The sequence below is a fragment of the Oncorhynchus gorbuscha genome, linkage group LG07 (assembly GCF_021184085.1).
Source record: "Oncorhynchus gorbuscha isolate QuinsamMale2020 ecotype Even-year linkage group LG07, OgorEven_v1.0, whole genome shotgun sequence".
Lineage (NCBI taxonomy): Eukaryota > Metazoa > Chordata > Actinopteri > Salmoniformes > Salmonidae > Oncorhynchus > Oncorhynchus gorbuscha.
The window spans coordinates 27,939,111-27,965,753 of NC_060179.1; the positions used below are offsets into that span (position 1 = coordinate 27,939,111).

The 26,643-nt window shown below is 42.7% G+C and overlaps 1 long non-coding RNA gene across 1 annotated transcript; it reads left to right on the top strand.

Moving 5' to 3' along the window:
• The first annotated feature begins 2,163 nt into the window (after positions 1-2,163).
• On the top strand, positions 2,164-9,803 carry LOC124039173. Its single transcript, XR_006839515.1, has 4 exons — positions 2,164-2,499; positions 4,719-4,775; positions 8,611-8,709; positions 9,254-9,803. It is a non-coding gene; the product is annotated as an uncharacterized LOC124039173 (long non-coding RNA).
• Positions 9,804-26,643: the final 16,840 nt, after the last annotated feature.

Here is a 26,643-nt window from a genome sequence, read left to right on the forward strand (position 1 = left end):
CTTGTGAGGTATCAGTCAGTCACATGCAGGAACCAACGTTAATAATGAATAATGTAAATCATGCTTATAACTTGTCTGTGTAGCAGTATAAAAGGACTGATAGGGAACGCCCCCTTTCTGAGTTTTCATCATGCTTGTACTGAGTTTGTGAACCTCTCTGCATGTTAAATAAAGATTGCTTCGTTTACTTTGACTTTGAGTCCTTAGTGTTGAATTTCAACGACAGGCTCCTGACTGTCTGAGTAGGTGGGGCGGGGCTGAGTGTGGGTGTATTTTTCCAAATTCAACAGACATGCATTGTATTAACCAGACTGATAGTAGCTAATTTCCAATTTGTTTAATTTCTTTGAACACTAAATAGAATAAGAATGGAGTTTTAGGTCTACTCAGGATAGTTATAGCCAGACTATTACATTGGCCCTATACCGTAGACCAGTGGTTCTCAACTGATTTTGCATGGGGACCCAAATTTGGGTCGTCAAACCCAAATTTGACGACCCAATATTATGGACTGTTGTTGATTACATTTTATAATGTTGTATTGCAGCTGCCTTCTTGGGCAAAATAGACTCTGTCTCAATTATGGTGTTAATGAAGTCATTACACAGCCATGTCACCTGGGGTGGCAGGTATCCTCGTGGTTAGAGCATTGGATTAGTACCCAAAATGTTGCAAGATCGAATCCCTGAGCTGACAAGGTAAACATCTGTCATTCTACCCCTGAACAAGGCAGTTAAACCACTGTTCCTAGGCCGTCATTGTAAATACGATTTTTTTCTTTACTGACTTGCCTAGTTAAATAAAGGTTTATAAAAATTCACTGAGAAAACATTTATTATCAATTCAAGAGAAGAAGCCATTAAATTAGGCGACCAGTTCAGGAGTGGGGTGTAATAAATGATCAGACTCAGAACATGAAATCAAAACCAGCCCAACAATGTTAATGTCAACACATACCAGTCCAATTATGTTAATGAACCGTAACACATACCAGTCCAATTATGTTAATGAACCGTAACACATACCAGTCCAATTATGTTAATGAACCGTAACACATACCAGTCCAATAATGTTAATAAACAGTAACACATACATGTTTAAAATTGAAAAAACAACTATCATTAGGAATTCTTAATCATCAATTATCATGTCAATAGTTTCACAATCTTGAAAAGGGTTTTTAAAAGTGTATGTTTTTAACCCGTCATTAAAATGTAATATGAATGTCAGAATTAATTAACAATAATAGTTTAATTAATATAGGGAACAATAACTCATTAACCTGTTTATTTATTTATTGTGTGTGTGTGTGTGTGTGTGTCTTATCAGACGAGAGGATACTTACGCTGCTCCAGAACATTGGCAGTGTCATTTCTGGGAAGCGAATGCTCTGTCTGCGATCAAACGAGAGCTCCAACAGCAGAGCCTCTTCGTTGCTTGGCAACGTGACGCTTCCCATCTCCACTTGAAAGGGGTCCGGTATACAGTCGTCTTGTCTCCTGTTCTTGTAGTGGCAAAACTTTCCCTGCAGCTTGACGAGATGCTGTTTAACGTTTTTTTTCTTCAGTGTATTGCCATGCGCTTTGTTGATCAGATTCTGAATCTCGAAATCAGTATTGGGAAACATATCCTCCAGTTAGAAACATGATTTGCCCAAACGGTATACTTCATCTTGAAGCCACCCACTTTGTCCCTCTGTTCAAATTGATTGTGTCACCTCCCATGCATTGACACATTGAGATAATTCACATTATCAAAAATATCAGCCAGGTAGGCAATTTGCGTGAACCATTCCACACAATGTAAATGTTCGTGCAGAGATGACTTGTTTTCCGAAAGAAACTTGAAGCTCATAAAAGTGACCCAACACTTTACCCCTGGCGGACCTCTGCATGATAAAGCACATGCTGGTGCTCGCTCCCCATATCCCTGCAGAAGGCCCGGAAAACACCTTCTTTTCGTGGAACTCTTTTTAATATAGTTGACACACTTGATCACAACCTGGAGAGTTGCGTGGAGCTCTGGCACCATGTCATTCGCTGCCAATGCATCCATCCCTGTGTAGGAAGCATCTCTCCAGGATCCGCTTTCCTACCAGAGTGCATTCCTGTCATGGTAGCTGCCCAATCAGTGGTCACACCCATTCCAGGCCAGTCCCACGGAGCCCAGGTACATATCCACTGTGTTAAAGACAGGCTCTGCAGAGTTGGTCTCTGACATAGACCGTTAGAATGACATGGTTAGCCACATCCGTGCATTCATCGGGCGTAATGGCCATTTGCAATAATGCTCTCTGATGTCTGGCGCTTTATGTTCTCAGACGTGTCCTGGATTCTCGTCATGGTGTCTCGTGGTGTCATGGATTGGGGCATGGTTTTAAGTTTGTTGGCGGCTAACTCTCCCAAGATTTCAATGCACATATTATTCGCAGCAGGGAGTATGAGATTCTCAGCGCTGGTGTGGGCTTTTTTTGCACATAGCATTGCGCTGGGCCACAAGGTAAGATGCGCGAAATGCCTTTTCATGTACCATGCATACTTTGTTGAATTAATCTTGCGAGGCCTCCAGATATTGATATTTCCTTTTTTTAAAATCAGCTGTTTTATCTTTGTTGCTTGGACGCTTGGTGCCCAGATGGTGTTTCATTCGGAAGGGTTTCATGCTCTCATTAGCTAACAGTAGACCGTAGTGCATAGGACGCACTACGGTCTACTCACCCTGTCTGTCTTCTATAAATGGGTGTGTTCGTAAATTCATCAGTTATAGCGAATTTATGAATGCACCCTACATAAAACCATATTTGATGAATTTGGGGTCGTATTTTCTCTTCTTGACAGGGACCGGGTTGTCTGCCTTGTTGTTGACATTGGAAGCAGCAGTAGATGAGGGAGCTGCACGTTTTAAAAACGTGTCCATGATTTTACTCTGACAGCTAGCCAACATGAGTTAAATGACAGCTAACTATCCACATGTGCAATACCTGCGGAACAAATCTGCATAGTTAGCTGTCAATCAAGTTAGCTGTCAGAAGATCTGTATTATCTGATTGGACATGTCATATTTAAAACTAAACAATGCTTCAGAATTACAATTTTATTGCACTTGAGATGTGTGTGTGTGTGTGTGTGTGTGTGTGTGTGTGTGTGTGTGTGTGTGTGTGTGTGTGTGTGTGTGTGTGTGTGTGTGTGTGTGTGTGTGTGTGTGTGTGTGTGTGTGTGTGTGTGTGTGTGTGTGTGTGTGTGTGTTGTATTGGTCAATGAGCGAGTCCGAATTTAGCTAGATATTTCACAACTGCCGACGCATTGCACGCGGAAAGTCAACAACAATAAGAGGTACTCGCGGTATCCTTTCAAAATATAGTATCGGTGCTACGGTTACCTTTCAAAATAATATTGATTTGATTAGATTTTTCATGCACAAGTCCGTCAACCCCTTAAAATCCTCCCGCGACACCTATGTGGGTTGCGAACCCCCCAGTTCAGAATAACGGCCTTAGACCATCTAGCCCATCTATCCTATTTAAAAAGAACTGAAACAGAAACAGATCATTTGGTTCCATTTAAACATATTTATTAGTGAAACCAAAGTGCTGTAACATATACAGTACAGAATAAATCAGATAGCCTAGTACACAGACCAAAACTTTTCAAATGTTCAAATTAAAAGCATATTGCACTGAAAAACATGGACAGTGGGTTACATCACAAATTCTATATAATTGACAGCAATATAATAAACTAAATCACTGAACATTAGGAATTTGATCAGAGTTACTGCTAAGGCTTGATCCATACATTCAATAATAAAATAGCTAGGTATTCTAGCCTAAAAACCTAAAACAATCCATATGTTCAAATAAAAAGACCTGATTAACATGACATCAGCCACATCCCGAGTCCCCAGTACCGACACAATCAGAAATCAAAAGATGGTTTAGTATTTAGTTTAAAAGCTCTGACTAAGGCCAAGAAAACAATAAACACTTTTAATGAGAAAACAGTCATTCATTTTGGGTTAAAAAAAACATGTAGCCTGTGATGCAATTCTTGTGATCATTTTAAGGAGAACAAAAATGTCACGCCTTGGTCATTGTATTTTGTGTTTTTGTTATATGTTTGGGTAGGCCAGGGTGTGACATGGGTTTATATGTTGTTTTCGTATTGGGGTTTGTATTATTTGGGATCGCGGCTGATTAGGGGTGTTGTTAGGCTTGGCTGCCTGAGGCGATTCTCAATCAGAGTCAGGTGCTTATCGTTGTCTCTGATTGGGAACCGTATTTAGGGAGCCATAGTTACGCTTTGTATTTCGTGGGTGATTGTACCTGTCTCTGTGTTGTGGTCACCAGATAGGCTGTAATTAGTTTCACGTTCTGTTGTTTTTGTATTTAGTTTCAGTTATTTCATGTACCGCGTTTTTTCATTCATTAAAGTCATGAGTAACCAACACGCTGCATTTCGGTCCGACTCTCTTCTTTCAACAGACGAACGCTGTACAAAAAACTACTTAGCCTACATTTGAATCCCACTGCATCTTCCCAATTAAGTAGCCAAGCTTAGTTGTCTAAAATGTACATTTTTGTAACACAACACAATGCCAAAGATGTGTCAAGTTGAGGTAGCGTGCAATTGGAAAGCTGACTGCAGGAATGTCCAGAGCTATCGCCAGAGAATTGGATGTTAATTTCTTCACCATAAGCAGCCTCCAACTTTGTTTTACAGAATTTGGCAGTACGTCCAACCGGTCTCACAACTGCAGACCTAGCGGGCATCATGTGGGTGAGTTTCATGTGGGTGAGTGGTTTGCTGATGTCAACGTTGTGAACAGAGTACCCCATGGTGGCGGTGGGGTTATGACAGTGGAGACTCCTCAGAGGAGGAAAGGGAGGACCATCCTCCTCAGTGATTTACATTAAAATAAAGTGAAATATAGTGAAACATTAAAAATATGATCCTTTTTAGATAAAACTGTACAAAATACATTCACATGTCACCAAATAATGTATTAAAACACACGGTTTTACAGGTCTAAAGTAGCCTCAACAGCACTCTGTAGGGTAGCACCATGGTTTAGCCAGAGGACAGCTAGCTTCCATCCTCCTCTGGGTACATTGACTTCAATACAAAGCCTAGGAGGTTCATGGTTCTCACCCTCTTCCGTAGACTTCCACAGTAATTATGACAACTTCCAGAGGACATCCTCCATCCTATCAGAGCTCTTGCAGCATGAACTGACAATCAAAGGATCAGAGAATGAATCTAGTACTGAAAGCATAAACTACAGCTAGCTAGCACGGCATATAATGTGGTGAGTGGTTGACTCCAAGAGAAAGAGAATAGTTGAACAGTTTTGAACAGATTAATTTATTCAAAAATGAAGGAGGAGCAAGAGGGAGAGAGAGAGCTAGCTATATTTCTTAAATTTGTTTCACTTACTTAGCTAGCAAATGCAGCTAGCTAGTTTAGCCTACTCAAACACCCGCCTTAAACAGAGGGATGCTATGTTAGCTAGTTGGCTATGACTATCCAACACTTGAACTCTCCAAGTCAAGGTAAGCTTTTGGTTTTACAAAAGAAATGCCACCTACTAAACTGTACTGCAGGATTGTAGCGGGTTTACTAATGCTTTAGTTATATTAGCTATGTTGACTATGGAGTTGCTTTAACTAATATGGTGTCACAGCATCATCGGATTGAGCTTGTTGTCATTGCAGGAAATCTCAACGCTGTGTGTTACAGTGAAGACATCCTCCTCTCTCATGTGGTACCCTTCCTGCAGGCTCATCCTGATATGACCCTCCAGCATGACAATGCCACCAGCCATACTGCTCGTTCTGTGCATGATTTCCTGCCAGACAGGAATGTCAGTGTTCTGCCATGGCCAGCGAAGAGCCCGGATCTCAATCCCATTGAGCACGTCTGGGACCTGTTGGATTGGAGGGTCAATGCTAGGAGTTTCCGGGAACTTGTAGGTGCCTTGGTGGAAGAGTGGGGTAACATCTCACAGCAAGAACTGGCAAATCTGGTGCAGTCCATGAGGAGGAGATGCACTGCAGTACTTAATGCAGCTGGTGACCATAGGGGGTGACCATACCAGATACTGACTGTTACTTTTGATTTTGACCCCCCTTTGTTCCTTGACACATTGTTCCATTTCTGTTAGTCACATATCTGTGGAACTTGTTCAGTTTTTGTCTCAGTTGTTGAATCTTGTTATGCTCATACAAATATTTACACGTTAAGTTTGCTGAAAATAAACGCAGTTGACAGTGCAAGGACGTTTCTTTTTTTAACGGGTAGGTTTAGTAAGAGAGGATCTTCAGTCTCTAGCCCGGCCATGTACCGCACCGGGCTATGCACCTGCACTGGGGACGCCGGTCTCTCCAGCCCCCCGGTAAGCACAGGAAGTTGGCGCAGGTCTCCTACCCTTCTTCGCCACACTTCCTGTGTGCCCTCTCCCAATACATTTTTGGGGCTGACTCTTGGGCTTCCATCCACGCCGCCGTGCTGCCTCCTCATACCAGCGCCTCTCTGCCTTCGCCGCCTCCAGCTCTTCTTTGGGGCGGCGATATTTTCCAGGCTGTACCCAAGGTCCTTTCCCGTCAAGGATCTCCTCCCAAGTCCATTTATCCAAATAGTGCAGCCTCTCCCACTGCTACTGCTGCTGCTGCCTCTGTTGCTTCTCCTGCTGCTGCTGTTGCTCCTGCTGCCTTTCACCATGCCACTTGGTCCTTGGTTGGTAGGTGATTCTGTAAGGGTTTTCTTGTGGTGAAGGAGAGGCGGACCAAAATGCAGCGTGGTGGTTATTCATGTTTAATTTTTAAAGACACTATACATGAATAAACTAACAAAACAAGAAATGTGGAAAAAAAACAGCCCTATCTGGTGCAAACATAGAGACAGGAACAATCACCCACAAAACCCAACACCAAACAGGCTACCTAAATATGGTTCCCTATCAGAGACAATGACTAACACCTGCCTCTGATTGAGAACCATATCAGGCCAAACATAGAACTAGACAAACTAGACATGTAACATAGAATGCCCACTCAGCTCACACACAATCCCAATACCTACGAAAAACCCCAAGACAAAACACACCACATAAAAAACCCATGTCACATCCTGGCCTGACCAAATGAATAAAGAAAACACAAAATACTAAGACCAGGGCGTGACAGTAACACAATAACATTTCTGAAATTGTTGCATGTTGCTTTTGTATTTTTGTTCAGCACATTTCTTCATACTGAGAATGCGTTATGCGCAATTGCGTTGTTTCGCGTTATTGGTTAATTCCGCTAGCACATCCCCATATCTAATTGATCCGCTGTTGTCAAAGCCCAAATTAGATTAGTATGACGTCATGGCATTTAAAGTATACTACATTTTCGAAATGTCACATACTATAAAACTTTTTTTTGTTGCATGGGTAGCATGGGTATTTGGATACACACTGTCTTGCTCCCTCCTAACCTTGGCTATCTCCTTATTGCTGGGGAGCAGTGCGCACATGCTCTCGCTTTGGGCTACACATGTCTCCAGTTGACTCAACTCGGGTGCAGATATTTAATCCAGGTGGGACCCTCTCTCTCAGGAGTGGAGACTACACCCAGGTATGGGACATTTTGGGGGGGAAACATCTTTATGATCTTTATTGCATTGCGAGAAAAATTGCAGTGTCTAATATATTTCTCGCTGAGGGACCAGAGTGCCCGCTCTGGCGGGAAACCAATGGCCTCAAACCCTCCTTTATGTGTTAAGACCAGTGATTCTGATTTAGCTCACATTGGAGAGGGAGCGCCTGGAGGGCTTTTAGGCAGGAATCCGTCCCAACTTCCGTTGCCGGCCAGAGATTTGGTTTTGGAGGCCCACTTTGAGCCTCTGGAGGAGGTGGAGTCGGTAGATCTGAAGATCCTCTCCTACTAAACCTACCCGTTAAACCTCCCTGCGCATGGCTTTGCCCTTGGCTAAACATGTTGGATCCTATCTGTACACCCTTCCTGTGCTCAGTTTGCCCCTGGTGACTAAGTTGAAGTTGTGTCCATATTCGTCTTTCACCCTGAAATTCATGGCTATGTCCTTCAGGCCCTTCGCTTTTCAGGTATTTATCTTTTCGCCTCCTCCTTTTGCTTCTCCTTTTGCTTCTGAAGAGCAACAGAGGTTACATGCCCTGTGTCTGGTGCAAGATTTAATAACTTATATTGAATGGATTATCCAGTTACTTAACCATCCTTTTGTCTGTTTCGCGAATCCTGCTCCTGGCAGGAAAAAAACAAGATGTGCGCAGAGCGGGGGCCGCAGGACCAAGATTGTGAAGCCCTGGTTTAAAAGGTTGACTATAGGAGATGTTTTTTCTGGGGCGGGTTGGGCATCACCACACACTTTTGTGATGTTTTATCACTTGGATGTCACTGCTCCCAGTGTGCTTGCAGCTGGGACAGGAGAAAGTCCCTAGGCAGGCGCCTTATGCGTAATACCCAGACTGCAGCAGTATTTGAAAACAGAACATAATTTTATCATTATTCTTAGGTATGTTCTATAGCATCTAACAAATATTGCACAAGCTAATACAAACATAGACCATGTGTGTTTCATTTCTTTGTTCCAGAGATAAATGAGTTGATGATCATCAGTGAGCTGGGTTCTAACAGACAGCCAGAGACGGTGAGCAAGATCTTTTCCGCTATGCAGAAGATCCTGTGCATGGGTGAGTGCTGCTGAGGCACCAGTCTCCCTCTACACTCATCATCCTTTGGATTCCCTAACCTTGCCAACCTACACTGCCGTCCTATCATGAGGCCAAACATACATGAACTGTTCTCCCTAGTTGTTGAGGTCAAAGTAAAATTTTGAAAAAGAAGGTATATCTCATAAAGTCATGATTTGTACACCACAAGTGAATATTGTTTGTAGATGTTCTTAACCAGAGTGACTTAACGGCTAGACAACCTGAATAGTCTGGAATATGTTAGTAATTAAGGTCTTAATTAACACCCACTCCTCCTCCTTTCTCTGTCAGTGATACAGCCAATCAACCGTAATAACTACTGAGTGTGAGGAATTGGCAATAAAATATTGTTGATTACATTTGTTGATAACATTTGCCGATTTTTTTTTTCCATTTACAAAATTTTGACAGTGTATTTATGCCCTTTGAATTGTTTACCATATATTTGCTGTCTTTGAGTAGAAAACCTGTAATTCTGTGTAGTATTACTTAAACGCTGTAAATATGTGTATTGTCCATCCAGGAGGTCCGTTTGACTTGACATCGAGAAGAATGCTTTCAGCCAACAACAAACCATCGCCGACCGTATCATTAAGGAGATGGACATCTTCCCAGCGAAAAAGGGATGACGCTCCAAAGGAGAAGAAGTCACAATGTTTCTGCTGTTACAGTTGTATCTTGATATTTTTCAGATATTTGCTTATGCCGGTAAAGGTCCACATTCCAATGGTTAAAGTCAGTATCACTTCATACCTAGCCTGATCCCAGATCTGTTTGTGCTCTTGACAAACCCATTGCTCATTGGCGTGACAATGTGACAAGGAGTTGGCATGACAACACAACCAGACTGGCACTCAGGCTACTTCAAACCCATTGTGAACCAACAGTCTTGTGTTGATGTCAGAGTTTACAATGCCAAGCAGCCGCATGTCTTCAATCCACAAGGGGCATTATATAAAAACTTGAATTGTGTGTTTCCATACTTAATGTTCATGGTTTTCCCATGTGTATTAATGTGTAGGCCTACTGGTATGTCACGTTCTGACCTTAGTTCCTTTATTATGTCTTTGTTTTAGTTTGGTCAGGGCGTGAGTTGGGGGTGGGTAGTCTATGTTATTTTTCCTATGTTGTGGTTTTGTTTTTGGCCTGGTATGGTTCTCAATCAGAGGCAGGTGTTGTTCGTTGTCTCTGATTGAGAATCATACTTAGGTAGCCTTTTCCCACATATGTTTTGTGGGTGATTATTTTCTGTTTAGTGTTTTCTACACCTTTCAGGACTGTTTCTGTTTTCGAATCTTTCACGTTGTTATTTTGTATTTTCTGTGTTCAGTAAAATAAACATCATGAACACATACCACGCTGCACATTGGTCCGACATTTCATACTCCTCGTCAGAGGAAGGGCTGGGGAATATCGCTGCCCAAGGGAAGAGCTGGAAGCAGCCAAAGCAGAGCGGCGGCATTTTGAGGAGTTGGCACGGCAGCGCAACAGAGACAAGAGGCAGCCCCAAAAATGTATTGGGTGGGGGCACACGGGGAGCAGGCTACATCGCAGCACCTCGTATCGGCCGGGCTAGAGTGGGCATCGAGCCAGGTGCTATGAAGCCGGCTCAGCGCATCTGGTCTCCAGTGCGTCTCCTCAGCCCAGGGTAACGCACGGTGTCCCCAGTTCGCCAGCACAGCCCAGTGCGGTCTGTTCCACCCCGCCGCACCGGCCGGGCTACGGGGAGTATCCAGCCAGGACGGGTTGTGCAGGTTCGGTGCTCGAGACCTCCAGTGCGCCTCCACGGTCCGATCCATCCAGTGCCTCCTCCCCGCACCAGGCCTCTGGTGGCAGCCCCATGCACCAGCTTGTCTCTCCGTCTCCTCCAGCACTGCCAGAGTCTCCCTCCTGTCCAGCGCTGCCAGAGTCTCCCTCCTGTCCAGCGCTGCCAGAGTCTCCCTCCTGTCCAGCACTGCCAGACTCTCCCTCCTGTCCGGAGCTGCCAGAGTCTCCCTCCTGTCCGGAGCTGCCAGAGTCTCCCTCCTGTCAGGAGCTGCCAGAGCCACCTGGCTGTCCAGCGCTGCCAGAGACACCCGTCTGTCCTGAGCTGCCAGAGCCGCCCATCAGAACCTGCCGGGGCCGCCAGTCAGTCAGGAGCTGCCAGAGCCGCCGTCAGTCAGGAGCTACCAGAGCCGCCCGTCAGTCAGGAGCCGCCTTTCACTACGGTGCTGCCGGAATCGCCCTCCACTCCGGCGCTGCCGGATTTGCCCATCACACTGGCACTGTCGGAGTCGCCCTTCACGGAGTCTCCCGCCTGTCTGGTGCTACCGGAATCTCCCGTCCATTCGGGGCCCGCTGCTAGGGTCCCCAGTCCGAGGTCGGCGGTGAGGGTCGCCGCTTTAAAGGCACCACGGTGGCGGGTAAAGAAGTGTGCAAAGACTATGGTCCACGTCCCGCGCCAGAGCCGCCACCGCGGACAGATGCCCACCCAGACCCTCCCCTATAGGTTCAGGTTTTGTGGCCGGAGTCCGCACCTTTGGGGAGAGGGGGGGGAGGGTTGTTCTGTCAAGTTCTGACCTTAGTTCCTTTATTATGTCTTTGTGAGTTGGGGTGGGTAGCCTATGTTCTTTTTTCTATGATGTGGTTTTGTGTTTGGCCTGGTATAGTATGGTTCTCAATCAGAGGCAGGTGTTGTTCGTTGTCTCTGATTGAGAATCATACTTAGGTAGCCTTTTCCCACCTGTGTTTTATGGGTGATTATTTTCTGTGTAGTGTTTCTGTTTTCGTTTTCGTTTATTTCACGTTGTTATTTTGTATTTTCAGTGTTCAGTAAAATAAACATCATGAACACATACCACGCTGCACATTGGTCCGACATTTCATACTCCTCGTCAGAGGAGAACGAAGAATTCCGTTACATGGTACTTCTCACAGAAAGACCTGAATGAAGATAGCATATCACAGTGACCATAGGAACACTGTTCCTTTTTTTCACAAGATAAAGAAATTGATTGCATTATAACTTACTTAACTTTGCAGAAGGCTTATTCATCATCATTTAAATTGTCAAATGTATCTCACTTTATCCGCCACCAATTTATATCAACTACCTAGAAGTTTATAATTGGGTTGTTACTTTATCTCTCCAATTGTTAAATTGGCCAAGTTCAGGGAAATGTATTTAATTAAAAGTTGACAAAGTTATATAGACTCAGGTGTGTTTTGGAGACAGTTATACACGGTTAAATATTGATGAGTGTGCTGCCAATCCTCAGAAAATGACTGGAACAAAGTTAGTGTAATGCTCAAGCTGTTGGCCAAGGAGGTTGATTATTTCTTGGAACAGCATACAGATACAGTATACCAACCGAGATGGAATCTTTTGAGAGATGGGCTCAATTTATTGAAGACTCCCCAAAAGCAGATTGAATAAACAGTGGCCTACAGTACTTCTCAGGGTTATTGTTGAAATTATATTTTTTACCTATAAGTACCATCAATGTTTACGAGAAAGTAGACATTTTTCTATCAGCAAGTCATCTGACCTTCATCCACACCAGGCCATGTTAAGACAAGTATTTCTACTTTGAATAAGAGGGACATCTTTTAATCTCAATTGAATAGTTATTGTAATTTATAATTTAAACAGTGCATCTGTTTGCTCAATGTTTTCTATCTGACTTAAATGTTATTATCTGATGTCAGTGGAATCCTCGTGAGTGTAACACCCTGACGACACCGCTCTCGTCGCATGTGCGAGCGTTGCAAAATAAATGTAGGAATCTATGTTATTCAATTATTGCACCCACTCTGCTCGTGCGCGCCAACGAGCGTTTGTGTTGCCAAGGGCTAAAATGCAAGTCATTCCTATTTCTGACACAGATCACATTGCAAGTTCTGCCTCTCCCGTCTCCTCATTGGTTTATAGAAGCAGGTACCCATGTGCAATCTTCTCATTGGTTATACCCACATGGGTGATTGATAGACTAACTGTTTTGCCGGTTGTCGTGGTAATACTATGAAAGTGTAGATGCCAATCACCATATAAGTTCAAAGATGAAAAAGCATGGAAGGAGGAGAGATGACTAGAAACAATTTGGTTGACTGTTTCATGTGTGAATTAATTGTCGGTAGTAGAGGACCTTGTGCATTTGAGGTAAAATAACAACTCAATGTTTATATCCCAGGACAAATTTGCTAGCAACAGCAAGCTAGCTAAATAGGACAAATTAGCTAGCAAGTGCAAGTTAACTAGCTAAATTGCCGTACATGTTTAATGCTTTTCGACCTGTCCTCAAATTAATGTCATTGGTTCAGAGTTTGTTTTGATATTTTAACCTGTGTGTCGTGATCGCCTTTGGTGTAGGGGGACATGTATGCATGATAGCGCACGATAGCGCACGATGGCGCACAATGGCGCACGCACGCAGCCGCTTTGGGTTCCGTGTAAGTACCTTTTATCAAGAAGAAAGCAATTATTTTCACAAAGTGTACTAAATGTTCAATACAACCTCTATACGTTAGAGCATTTGGTCTGCAGAGAGATAATTGAGATTGATAACATTTGAAAATATAAAGTCAGCATTGGCGTTGGAGCTCTGCTATTTTTTACAGTGCTCTCATCCTTGGCACGGTCACTAATATTAGTATTTTTAGTCTTTCAAATCTCAGATATTTGCTTATTTGACTCGCACAGTGAGCTTCCAACCACTAGAGGACAGTAGTATATCAGCCATTTTGAATGGTACCAAAAAGCTGACGTTACATTAGTAATTTAGCTTGCAGTATTTTTTTAGGAATAATTAAATTATTATGAATTATCCTTGTGGAGTTATCATTAGTTTCAGTCATAATCATTAGGTATAAATGACATTGCATCTTCTGAAGTTCTTCAAAGCTGCTGAGTCGACTGGTTTTCTGCCCTGAGGATGAAACTGAGAGGACAGAGAGAGAGAGAGAGAGAGAGAGAGAGAGAGAGAGAGAGAGAGAGAGAGAGAGAGAGAGAGAGAGAGAGAGGGGGAGGGAAGCTCTTATGAAATTAAACTATACTGAACAAAAGTATAAATGCAATACGTAAGGTGTTGGTCCCACGTTTCATGAGCTGAATAAAATATCCCAGAAATGTTCCATATAAAAAAAGCTTATTTCTCTAAAATTGTGTGCACAAATTAGTTTACATCCCTGTAAGTGAATATTTTTTCTTTGCTAAGATAATACATCCACCTGACAGGTATGGCATATCAAGAAGATGATTAAACAGCATGCTCATTACACAGGTACACCTTGTGCTGTGGAAAATAAAAGGCCACTTTAAAATGTGCCGTTTTCTCATACAACTCAATGCCACAGATGTCTCAAGTTTTGAGGGATCATGTAATTGGCATGCTGACTGCAGAGCTGTTGCCAGAGAATGTAATGTTCATTTCTCTACCATAAGCCGACTCCAACATTGTTTTGACAGTACGTCCAACTGGCCTAGCAACCGCAAAACCACCTGTAAGCACCCCAGCCCAGGACTTCCACATCCGGCTACTTCACCTGTGGACTCATAAGACACCAGCCACCCGGAAAGCTGATGAAACTGTAGGTTTGCACAACCAAAGAATTTCTGCGCAAACTGTCAGAAACCGTCTCAGTGATGCTCATCTGCATGCTCACCATCCTCACCAGGTTCTTGACCTGACTGCAGTTCGGCATCGGAACCGACTTCAGTGTTGCAAATGGTTACCTTTGATGGCCACTGGCATGCTGGAGAAGTGTGCTCTTCGTGGATGAATCCCGGTTTCACCTGTACTGTGCAGATGGCAGACAACGTGTATGGCGCTGTGTGGGTGAGCGGTTTGCTGATGTCAGTGTTGTGAACAGAGTGCCCCACTATGGTAGTGGGGTTCTGGTATGGGCAGGAATAAGCTACGGACAATGAACACAATTGCATTTTATCAATGGCAATTTGAATATACAGAGATACCATGACGAGATCCTGAGGCCCATTGTCGCTCCATTCATTGGTCACCATCATCTCATGTTTCAGCATGATAATGCATGGCCCCATGTCGCAAGGATCTGTACACAATTCCTGGAAGCTGAAAATGTCTCATGTTACCCATTGAGCATGTTCGGATGCTCAGGATCCACGTGTACAACAGCTTTTTCCAGTCCCGGCCAATATCCTGCAACATCGCACAGCCATTGAAGAGGAGTCGGGCGAACATTCCATAGCGAAACAAATAATAAATAATGAAATATAGAAGGGCTCCCAAATTGATAGACATATGTTCACTTACTCATTACAAGCAAAGCAAACTTAATTGAAACATACAACAACAAAGCAGACTGCCCTTGGCCATAAAACTCTGGACAAATCTGCAACTGCACATTTGTATTAAAAGATGCTTTGAATGAGGAGATTGATGGACATGTTAAGTAATAGTTTAGAAATCTAAATGAGCTAACTGCAGCATGCTCACTATTCCTTGCCCTTTGTTGATGTCTCTCTGTAGTGCAGATGAAGTCTATGATGTCGCAACAGAGACGTTGCATGTCTTTCAAATGACAAATCCAATTTCATTGATCAGAGAAATTCCAACCCCAAAACTCAGCAGTGGTTTATCAAGAGAGTCAGATGACTGCTACAGTTAATCACTTCAAGATGTGAAGCAGGTGTTTTCTATTCAGTGCTTTATAATAAAATGGAAATGGTGTTATAGTAAAGAAAATATTTATTTAATTGAGGCAATCGGGTTGTGGTAAATGTGTTATATTGAACACCTGTGTATTGGCGGAGTTGGTAATTGCTTGATGATAAAGCACAACATTTCCTGAGTGTCTCTAATCTACCCATTGAATGCAGATGTTGCACACACAAATACAACAGAAAAAAAATGACTAACAGGTCAAAAGCAGTTAAGGATCTTCTTACAATTAACTCCCAATCAAAGACGCTGTAAGAAGCAGCAAAAACAAAATAAAAACACCTGCCCGAAAAAAGAAGAGAAAATAAAAGAAGAAAAAACAATGGGAATAGAAGCAAAAGCAATCAGTCAGAGGACGGGGAGAAAGCAGCCCAATGCAGGGAATGTGCTAAGAGCCCATCTTTCTGCTTCAGTGGACCCCAAAAAACAAAGCGGGCAGGCCGTGGCAGACTTTTGGTCCTAGTGGGCATGCAGTAGAAAAACATTCTTTAACACCAACTCACAAATAATCAAGAGAGAGGAGAAAGGCAATTAACAATGTTATACCTCTTCTCATTATCCGAGATCAGCCCAACTGATTCTCAGTTGCTTACGGTGTTCCTTCAGATCACACAATTAAACAAAAACCACAGTGCTACAGTAGACTTCCCATTTTGGTGACTTACTGGAGCGAATGAAGGCTATGTACAGGACTTGAACCCCGTGACCCTATTTTTTCCATTACCTTACTTTGTTAGTTACTTGCTTTGGCCAATCTGTTTTTTTTAGTTGGCAGGGTCATTGATATGCTAAGTATCTAACCACTGAGACCAAGCCAAATGAATTAGCTTGTCCTGGCTACCAGCCAGCCTGGCTTGGGGCTCACATAGTCCCCTTTGTATTTGGTTCTACATTTTTATTTGTTTGAAATCTGGTTGAAAAGTTGAAAGGGCTATTGATTTGTCCCTATAGTGCAGGGGTGTCAAAGTCAAATGGACGGAGGGCCAAAAATTTTTTTAGCTACAAGCCGAGGGCCGGACTGTTCGAATGTTCATTGAAAATTTTTTAAATGACGCATATAGTCTAGTGAACCTAATTGAACCTACTGAAAACCTAACAAATATATTCCAATATGATCAGATAAATAAAGCAATATTTTCTTATGGCTCTGTCAGTAATCTTTAATTTTCAACAGACACAAAAGACAAATTTCCTTTATATAAAAATCCCCATAACATGAACATTAAATGAAAGAAACCGGTATTCAAGGCACCATCAGTAGCCTATATTTTCTATTTTAGCAAAAGTGGGCTAAATTTACTTCAAAGAAAAAAACAATAATAGCAATTTTCTATCATCCACTCAACTGAAATATTTTTAAAATATAATTGGATTGAAATACAATAAAATAAAGTGCAAAAATCTATTAATCAAAAACAACACTTTGTTTAAGGAGAAGTAACATGCAGTGAAAACAAATATTAAACTTTAACTTTTAAACTTGAACTGAGTAAAAACTCTAAATATGTGATTGCACAGTAATGTTCACTTGTTTGAGGTTGAGGGTGATACTTGGTGGTGTCCCATCTTTTCCACAAGTTCATCAATGTTCGGGGTAAGGCTCTGAGCTGAGGAAATCCTCAGAATTGAGTGGAGGTGTTCAGCAGTAAGTCGACTTCTGTGTGATGTTTTGTTCAAGTTCATCAAAGAAAACAGTTGTTCACACAGGTATGTGCTGCCAAACATAGACAACGTTTGAGCAGCCTGGATGCGCAGCTGGGGCATTGTGTCGGGAGGAAACGGGCGAACTCCGCAGCACCCACTGCCGCATATTTTGCCCTCAGTGCATCATTGCATTGGAGGTCAATCAACTCCATTTGGAGGTTTGGTGGTGAGCTTTCCACGTTAACAGCAAATGGGTTACCGAGCAGTTCCAACCTGCTTTTTTGTGCTTCAAAGTCAGCAAATCGGCGTCGAAAGTCAGCGGCAAGCATACCTATTTTATCAGCCAACTGTGCGCTCGGGAACGCACTGGTAGAGAGCTTCTCTTTCATGGTCTGGCAGCTGGGAAAGTGGCTCAAATTTTCTTTCCGCATCTGCGTCTCCCACAGAGTCAGTTTGGTTTTAAATGCCTTCACTGTACTGTACATATCAGAGATGACACGATCCCGACCCTGCAGCTGCAAGTTCATTGCATTCAGATGACTCGTAATGTCACACAGAAAAGCCATTTCACACAGAAACATTTCGTCTCGGAGTTGTGTTGTGTCTTTCCCTTTGCTGTCCAAGAACAGACAAATCTCCTCACGAAGCTCGAAACATCTTTGAAGCACCTTTCCCTGGCTTAGCCATCGCACCTCTGTGTGATAAGGCAAATCACCATGCTCCGTTTCTAACTCCGTCAGAAATGCCTTGAACTGGCGGTGATTCAAACCTTTGGCTCTGATAAAGTTAACTGTGCGCGTGATGATGCTCATTACATGCTCCATTTTCAAGGCTTTACCGCACAACGCTTCCTGGTGTATGATACAATGATAAGCTGTCAGCTCACCTGTCGCGTTTTCCTCTTGCATCTTTTCCCGTATCTTCGCCACCAGTCCGCTCCTGTGTCCACACATCGCAGGTGCTCCGTCGGTTGTCCAACCCACGAGTTTTTCCCAAGGCAGCTCCATCTCATTTACACATCTTGACACCTCTTCATACAAATCATGCCCCGTAGTTGTGCCATGCATAGGACGTAAAGCCAAAAACTCCTCTGTCACGCTTAGGCTGGAGTCCACTCCGCGGATGAAAATTGACAACTGGGCAATGTCAGAAATGTCGGTGCTCTCATCCACAGCCAAGGAATATGCAATGAAATCTTTTCCCTTTTTCACAAGCTGCTCTTTTAGATTGATGGACAACTGGTCTACTCTCTCGGCAATGGTGTTTCTGCTCAGACTCACATTTAAAAAGAGTTGCCTTTTTTCTGGGCAAACTTCGTCACAAACTTTAATCATGCAGTTTTTGATGAAATCCCCCTCCGTAAATGGCCGGGCTGATTTAGCGATCTCTTCTGCCAAAATAAAACTGGCCTTGACAGCAGCCTGGCCTTGTGATTTGGCTTTTTTGAACAGAGCCTGTCGAGATTTGAGGCCTCGTTTTAATTCCTCTGCCTTTTGTAGCCTTTGTTCCATGTCCATATTCTTGTTTTTGTCCGCGTGTTTCGTTTCATAATGTCGTCTCAGATTATACTCTTTCAGTACCGCCACACTTTCTCCACACAGAAGACACACAGGTTTTCCAGCTACCTCCGTGAACAAATACTCCGACTCCCACCTTGTTTGAAACCCCCGGTTCTCAGTGTCCACCTTCCGTTTTGCCATTTTTGATGGGTATCTGAAAGTTAATTTTACTGTGATGCTGACAACTGCTGTGCCAATAAATATTGAAATGAAGCAGCCTACTGCTCGGTGCGTCACCGTTGCATTGTGGGAAATGTAGTATTGGTGCGTGTAAAAGATCTGCGGGCTGCCGGCTTGCTGCGGTCTGCGGGCCGGTTCTAATAACAAATCAAGATCATCCCAGGGGCCGTAAAAAACCTTCTCGCGGGCCGGATGTGGCCCGCGGGCCTTGACTCTGACATATGTGCTATAGTGCTTTACGATAGGATGAGTTGATATATAACTATCTTTGAGTGTCAGTAAATGATTCATCATCTCATTGTAATCAAGTCCAGTTCAATTAACCGTGTTCCTTCAGTGCCTAGAGCATCGAGTCTTTAACCCTAAAGAGTTACATATTGTTTTTCTAGATTGATGTGAGTTTAGTCATTGATATGACAAACCCCCAAACATTCCTACATACTAAAGTAGTACATAGAAAAAATGCAATAACTACCGCCTTGGTGGTCGCCCTTGTCGTTATGTGGATTGTCATGCCTACGTCTTTGGTCTCAGTGCAATTCCTTTAGATGTGTTAATGCATGGCGTGTTTGCTTAAGTGGTCCATCTTGCCTCCATGTTGATGAGTCATTCTCCTTTGTCTCGTCAATCCGCCATTATCGATTCCTTTAAACAAATGCTGCCTTTGCTTTTTAAACCTGAGATTTAATTACATCTATCGGAGCTGGGTTTTTTTTTTCTTCTTCAAAGTGAACACACTTTTGGCACGATTGAACTTTTGCTCCTCTTCTAATCGACCAACCAATTTCCCCCTTGTCACCACCTCACTAGACAAGAGACAGCATCAGAAGAGACGTCCCAGCACCTCGGGAAGAGTACAGTATGACATCAGAAAGGGGCACACCACCACAGTTAGCCGCCATACTACAGGAAGACAGGGGTACTGAGTTACCCTCTAGTGCAACACACACCATCTCCATCGAATTTCCACGTGTGATTCAAGTTGTTTGAAATGCTAGGAGGAGGAATCAATAGGATCCACTGGCACTAGCTAGCAATTCGCCGTTAGAGCTGTCACGTTTGTTTGGGCCGGGGGGTGGCAAGACAGACCAAACAAAAATTACGTCGGAAGTGAATGCTTCCTACATACGAAAGTCATTTCATTATTAATAACTGAGCAAAGAAAACTCACATCACTCTGATCCAGCTCCCATCGCAGCCCAATGTGTTGCACACTCCCATTGCCAATTTTTTAATAGGATGGGATTGTGTTCATGAAACTAGAGCAGAGGTAAGACTACACAAGAGTTTAGAATAGGGCTCTTTCCTCTTAATTAGAAAAGGTCTGGGGAGGAGGGGATATTCCCGTTGAACAATGCTTGAGTTGATACCCATTTTGTTCAAGCTGGGCTGAAGCCTGTTTGGGTGCAACTTTTTAACGCGTGAGTTGTATTTGTCTCACAGATATTGTCCTGCATCTGCTGTTCTACTCACAGATGAGCTTTTACCTTCTGCATTTTACTCCCTGTCGTGGTAACTGTGCTGAATTGTGAAATATATTTGTGTAAAATGAGTGCTATATAAATATAGACCTCTCCGGACAATAAGTAGTCACCCATAAACTCAGCCCTTGTGTGGGTGGACTGTAAGCCCATGGGCAACCATGTCACCTTGTTTTACCCAGGAGTCTGTGAGAGCAGCCAGTACTCACCCACCCTAAGCACTCCCTAGGGAGTCATTAAATATGGGGAATGACCACAGCCCTTAAACAGGGCGTCCCCAGAGGCAAAGCAGCCCCTCATTTGCATTAGCTAGGTCTCTACACCAATGCATATTATTTGTATTTTCCGAGGCAGTGCGTTGTACATTGTGTGTGCATCTCTGGCAAAGATATTTGTACACAGAACCTAAATTAATTTTGCTTTTGAATCACCACATTCACAAATTATATTCAAATTATATTCTGGCCATAAAAATAGTTGGTGTGTTTTGTGGATAATGCATCGGTAGATTACTTCACACAAAAAAGAGGAATCAATATCCGTTAACCCACGATAATATCCCATAGTTTTAATCAGAGATGATGCTCAGCCATAAATATGTTGGTATAAATAACAACAGTTTATCTCATTTATAGCAGGTGCTAAATGTAACAATAACTTAGTGTGCTAGTTTGTTAGTGTGTTGTGCAATGAAGCAGCTCTTTCATGGCCTCTGCCTCCTGCTTACCTCCCATAGATCTGGTAATGGATACAGCCTCTATAGGATTTAGGGATGGGCAGCTTGCTCACCTGTTAAATAGGGCTAGCTCGTAAGTCCATCCTCTAGCAAGGCTTGACGAAGCATGGCCATCCCACTGCCAGAAAACCAGCAACAGAGGGTTTGTTATTTGTCTCTCCTCTCTTGTTAGAAAGGTTTTTTTGAACATTTGAAGCGTTCAAGGTAATTAGGCCTCTTTTTCAACCGCTTCCAAAATACTTTGGTCACGTTCAGTCAACAGATACAGTGCCAGCGAACAATTACTGTGCAATCGATGGGAAACATGTTTTAATGAATACGGTTTGTTTGAGCATAACCGCGTCCACCACTGCTCTGTTTTGAATCGCCACAAAGAGGGAACACAATGGAAATGAACCTTTGCATTTTCCATTGATATTACTCGGGCTGCTCCAAGGGAACAGGCACACCGCAGAAGGCGACAGCCATAAAAGATGTTTCGTCTGCCAGTCTGTCACAAAAGCAGCATGTTACTATGTGATTGACAGAGCGTTGCTAGCTCCAGGTCCTTGGAGACTTCACTGGGTGGTGGTGGTGTTACAGAGTCACATCTCTGGAAACCTCTCATTTTCGGAGGCAGACAGAATGAGTAGAGCAACCGGCATGGTCTCTCAGAGCAGATCATACCAAGGTCTTGTTAGCCGGTTATGAGGGAAACGCTTTACGGTTGATGTCGAACAGAAAGTCTGTTGGAATGATGTATTGTAACTGGCAATGAAGTCCCGCAGCATTGAGGCTTGAAGAGAAGGTCCTGCCAAAGGCCCACACCAGAGTCAAGAAGAGTAGCCGGGAGCTTCGCCAAAGCACTAAGAGGCCATTCTCATTGACAAACATAAGGAGAGGCAACGCAACGAGATTTCAATTTACGTACAGTAATATGTTCATAAACTTTTCAATTGACATTACATTCTTGTCTTACCTTTCGTTGTGGCTGGCAATGTGACATTTTTGCTCTGCAGCACCACATTTACTGTAAATATAAGTATCATAGTAGCCAGTAGGCATTTACTAGCCATTACGCTTGTAAACTATTAAACAATGCGAGCAAGATTTCCTCTAAAACATATTGGTTAGCTAGCTAAACCTATTGAATAATGTACCCAAACCATATTACACTCTTGAATAATGCAACAACTCACAAGCAAGTACAGTTTTAGCTTATTAAAGTTACCTTAGAACAAACCAGGCATTTTATCAATATCATGGAAGTCATTATATGATATAAATGATCAATTGTGACTGAAAATGTTGATACCTTGGTGAGTTGATCAGCTTCTTGCTGCATGCTTCTTGCCTTGATGATGGCAGTTGAGCTTCCCTAAAGCTATGGTGACAATTTCAGAAAGCCCAGGACCGAGTTTGGGAAACCGTAGCCTAACCAATGGCTGTGCTGTTTAGGTCTACGGTGGCAGTTCAGGGGGAGAATCAAAGGCTTCTTCAGTGAAAGGCTGTTAAGTTAAAACCAAGACTTAAATTGAGGGGACATCAGAGGGTATGCCATAGGCCTACCTTTTATTAAAGAAAATGGCAAAAAGCACAGGCCCTTGTTAACTTAACATTTTAAAGAAAAGAAAATGGATTATATAAGGTGATCTATAACAGCGCTTCGGTCCGAGGTGGTTAATGCTAGAAACAAGCTGTAAAATATGACGTGACTCCAATGCATATGGGGACATCATTGTCTATAGCCAAGGAGACAAAAAATGGACTTTGCATGGGAAGTAATCTAATTCTGTCACTGTCAATTGAATAAGCTATTCACTTTCTGTACAATAGAACATGTTTAAACCCAGACAGCTTTTAGGGAAACACTCGTGACCTTCTCTCATTGGGTTAAGAAGAAGAGTAGCCAGCAGTTAAAGCTTACATTTCTCTGCGTCTGTAGGGCTACTCTGTCTGGGGTGGACAGGCAGGCCTAACTTTTGGAAGTACCATGCTTAGATTCCCAGATGTAATTATTTGCAAACAGGGACAGTTTCGTTGTAAACAAGACACACTCATTTGGCATTAGAGAAATATGATAAGATGAACACATAGACCTATATCTCTCCATTCTTTGTTATCCTCACAAATAATCCTGATAGGTATCAGTCTGGTGTTTTCTGTAATGACCTTAGTGATCAGTGTTTTACAGCTTGTGTTCGTAATGGCTGCTCTGTGAAACGACCTGTCCTGATTTGTCATAGACGCTTGCTAAAAAAATGTAATGAGCATTCCTTCCTTCATGAACTGGCCTCTGTAAAATGGTATAGAATCATCTTGAAAAATGTCCCTCTCCCCACAGGTGTGATTACTACATTTACATTTACATTTAAGTCATTTAGCAGACGCTCTTATCCAGAGTGACTTACAAATTGGTGCATTCACCTTATGACATCCAGTGGAACAGCCACTTTACAATAGTGCATCTAAATATATCTAAATCTAAATATTACTACCTCTGAGGGTTGATAGCTTGAGGTAGTCACCTCATACAAGTACTTGGGAGTATGGCTAGAGGATACACTGTCCGTCTCTCAGCACATATCAAAGCTGCAGGCTAAAGTTAAATCTAGACTTGGTTTCCTCTATCATAATCGCTCCTCTTTCACCCCAGCTGCCAAACTAACCCTGATTCAGATCACCATCCTACCCGTGCTAGATTATGGAGACGTCATTTGTAGATTGGCAGGTAAGGGTGCTCTCGAGCAGCTAGATGTTCTTTACCATTCGGCCATCAGATTTGCCACCAACGGTCCTTATAGGACACATCACTGCACTCTATAATCCTCTCTAAACTGGACATCTCTGTATACCCATCGCAAGACCCACTGGTTGATGATTATTTATAAAACCCTCTTTGGCCTCACTCCCCACTATCTAAGATATCTACTGCATCCCTCATCCTCCACATACAACACCTGCCAGTCACATTCTGTTAAAGGTCCCCAAAGCACACACATCCCTGGGTCGCTCCTCTTTTCAGTTTGCTGCAGCTATAGACTGGAACGAGCTGCAACAGACACTCAAACTGGACAGTTTTATCTCAATCTCAAAGACTCAATCATGGACACTCTTACTGACAGTTGTGGCTGCTTTGTGTGATGTATTGTTGTCTCTACCTTCTTGCCCTTTGTGCTGTTGTCTGTGCCCAATAATGTTTGTACCATGTTTTGTGCTGCTACCATGTTTTTCTGCTGCCATGTTGTGTTGCTATCATGTTGTTTTAATGTTTTGTTGCTACTGTACCATGCTGTGTTTTCATGTGTTGCTGCCTTGCTATGTTGTTGTCTTAGGTCTCTCTTTATGTAGTGTTGTCTCTCTTGTTATGATGTGTGTTTTGTCCTATATATTCCTTTTTTTTTTATCCCAGCCCCCGCAGGAGGCCTTTTGCCTTTTGGTAGGCCGTCAATGTAAATAAGAATTTGACTTGCCTGGTTAAATGAAGGTTATTTGTGTGTCATAAAACAATGATTGCATAAAATATTTATAAAAGGTAATTTGTTTCGGACCCGCAAATACTATGATAGATTAATGCAATGCTTTTACTATAAAGGAGCTCTTTCCGCCCCTACTCTTGTCCAAGGTGGTTTGCGAGCCCATAACCTTCTGAACCTCAGCCCTGTCAAAATTCCCATGTTGCCAAGTAATAATTACCAGATGAAGAATAGTTTCTCAAACTGCATGTCTAAGGTTCTGCTCTGTCCAGGAAGTGATGGTAAACGAAAGACTTGTTCTCTGCTATCCACTGTGTTTTAATTACTATATTGGGTATAGTATCACTTGTTTTTGGAAGTGTTCAGAGAGGGTTTCTCCATATAATTATAAATAATGTTCACTCCCTAAAGTCTGAAATATAGTAAAAAATGTCTATATATTTCAGCTGTTTCAAAAACATTGCTCTGCTATTAGTATTTTTACTGTATGAATTTTGGGCTCAACAAGTTTACTTTGGGTCCTGCTGCCGTTGCTTAGAAACAAATCAAGCTCTCCACATTTTAATGAGCAATTTTGTAATTCACACACTCAAAGTTGCCATTCCAAGGATGCTAAATCAGGTGCAGTCATTGTTTGTTGTGATACTTGTTTGATTGGAGCCAAAATTCTATATATTCCATCACCCTTACCCTACCCTTAACCAGACGATATTTGCTCATGCAGTCTGTGGGTGGATTAGAACTAAAAGGTCAGACTCACGAACTCTGTTGATTACAGTCCCCAGGGCAAAGCTTGTTATGTTCCATATTATATCACCACATAATTATATATGTAGAAATCACTACTTTGCATTGGTATACTAGACGTCCTTTAACAAACATTAGTAAAACTCCATAGCTTTCTTGAAAGCTTCAATCGCACCCCTGGGACTGTGGTTCTTCCAGTGATTAGAGTAGCTGAACTCTCAAGGAGTCTGCTCTTTCAATGTGGTCTCAGGGCAATTTCGTATTATTCTGTACGTAAATCGTGAAACACCATTTAGTATGATATATTAGCCTGGGTTGCTAGACCGTCGCGCATTACGCCCACCCATCCTCTCCGACGAACCTCCATACTTTCATTTCTGTCTAAAGTAACTAGACCATTAGTAGGTATGACACATCTTGGAGGTGCTCATAAATACATAAAGTGTGTTTCGTATGACTCTGAGGCCAAGCTGGCTCTTTGAATTAAGTCCCCCTTCCCCTTCTGATACACAGCTAGCTGGGCTGATCTGGAGGCTAATTGGCCCCTGGGTCGGGCGAGCAGTGTTTACCAGTGTTCCTCTGAGAGCCAGATGAACCGTGGGGGAAGAGGGAGGGTGCTGTGGAGGCTCCCCTTAAGATACAAGTCCCCTTTAACTCCCCCAAATTACTTTCAAAAACCATGCCCATGCCCTGCCTCTGCTCATAACCCAACCAGCCATGGAAGACAACCTTGAACTTCACTTTTGGGCAGCAGGTAGCCTAGTGGTTAAAGTTTTGGGCTTGTAGCCGAAAGGTTGCTGGATCGAATCTCTGAGCTGTCAAGATAAAAAATATGTTGTTTTGCCCCTGAACAAGGCAGCTAAACCACTGTTCCCCGGTAGGCAGTCATTGTAAATAAGAATTTGTCCTTAACTGACTTGCCTAGTTAAATAAAAAATAAAATAAATACAAATGTGACGTGTCTGTCAAAGCTAGTATTTAAAGATCAACCTTTTATATTTTCTACAGCAAAGCAATTTTATATGTAAAGGGTACCTAAGGCTTGTTTTTGTTTTTTTACGTTGACAGGTACGTTCATGCTATAATTTAGACTGTATTGGGAAGACATGTAGGCTCAACGTGATTTGGTATGTTGTGATATGCAAATCAGGGGTGGCAAAATGTTGCTCTTTCCACAAATGAATTGGGTCCACATCTGCTGTACATTAGCCAGACAGCATTCCTTGGAAACGGGACATTCATTTCAATTATGGAGAAGAGGATGAGTGTGAAGCTGTGGACATTTTAGCTTGTCTTGCATTTTTTCAGAATTGGATAGGGAGGTAGGTGGGAGACACAGGAACACAGTAGCAACGTGCTCCAGGCGCATGGCATTCGCACCCAATGAAAGACAAATCTATTAGAGGTAAATGCCATGAACGCCAACAGAATACTCAA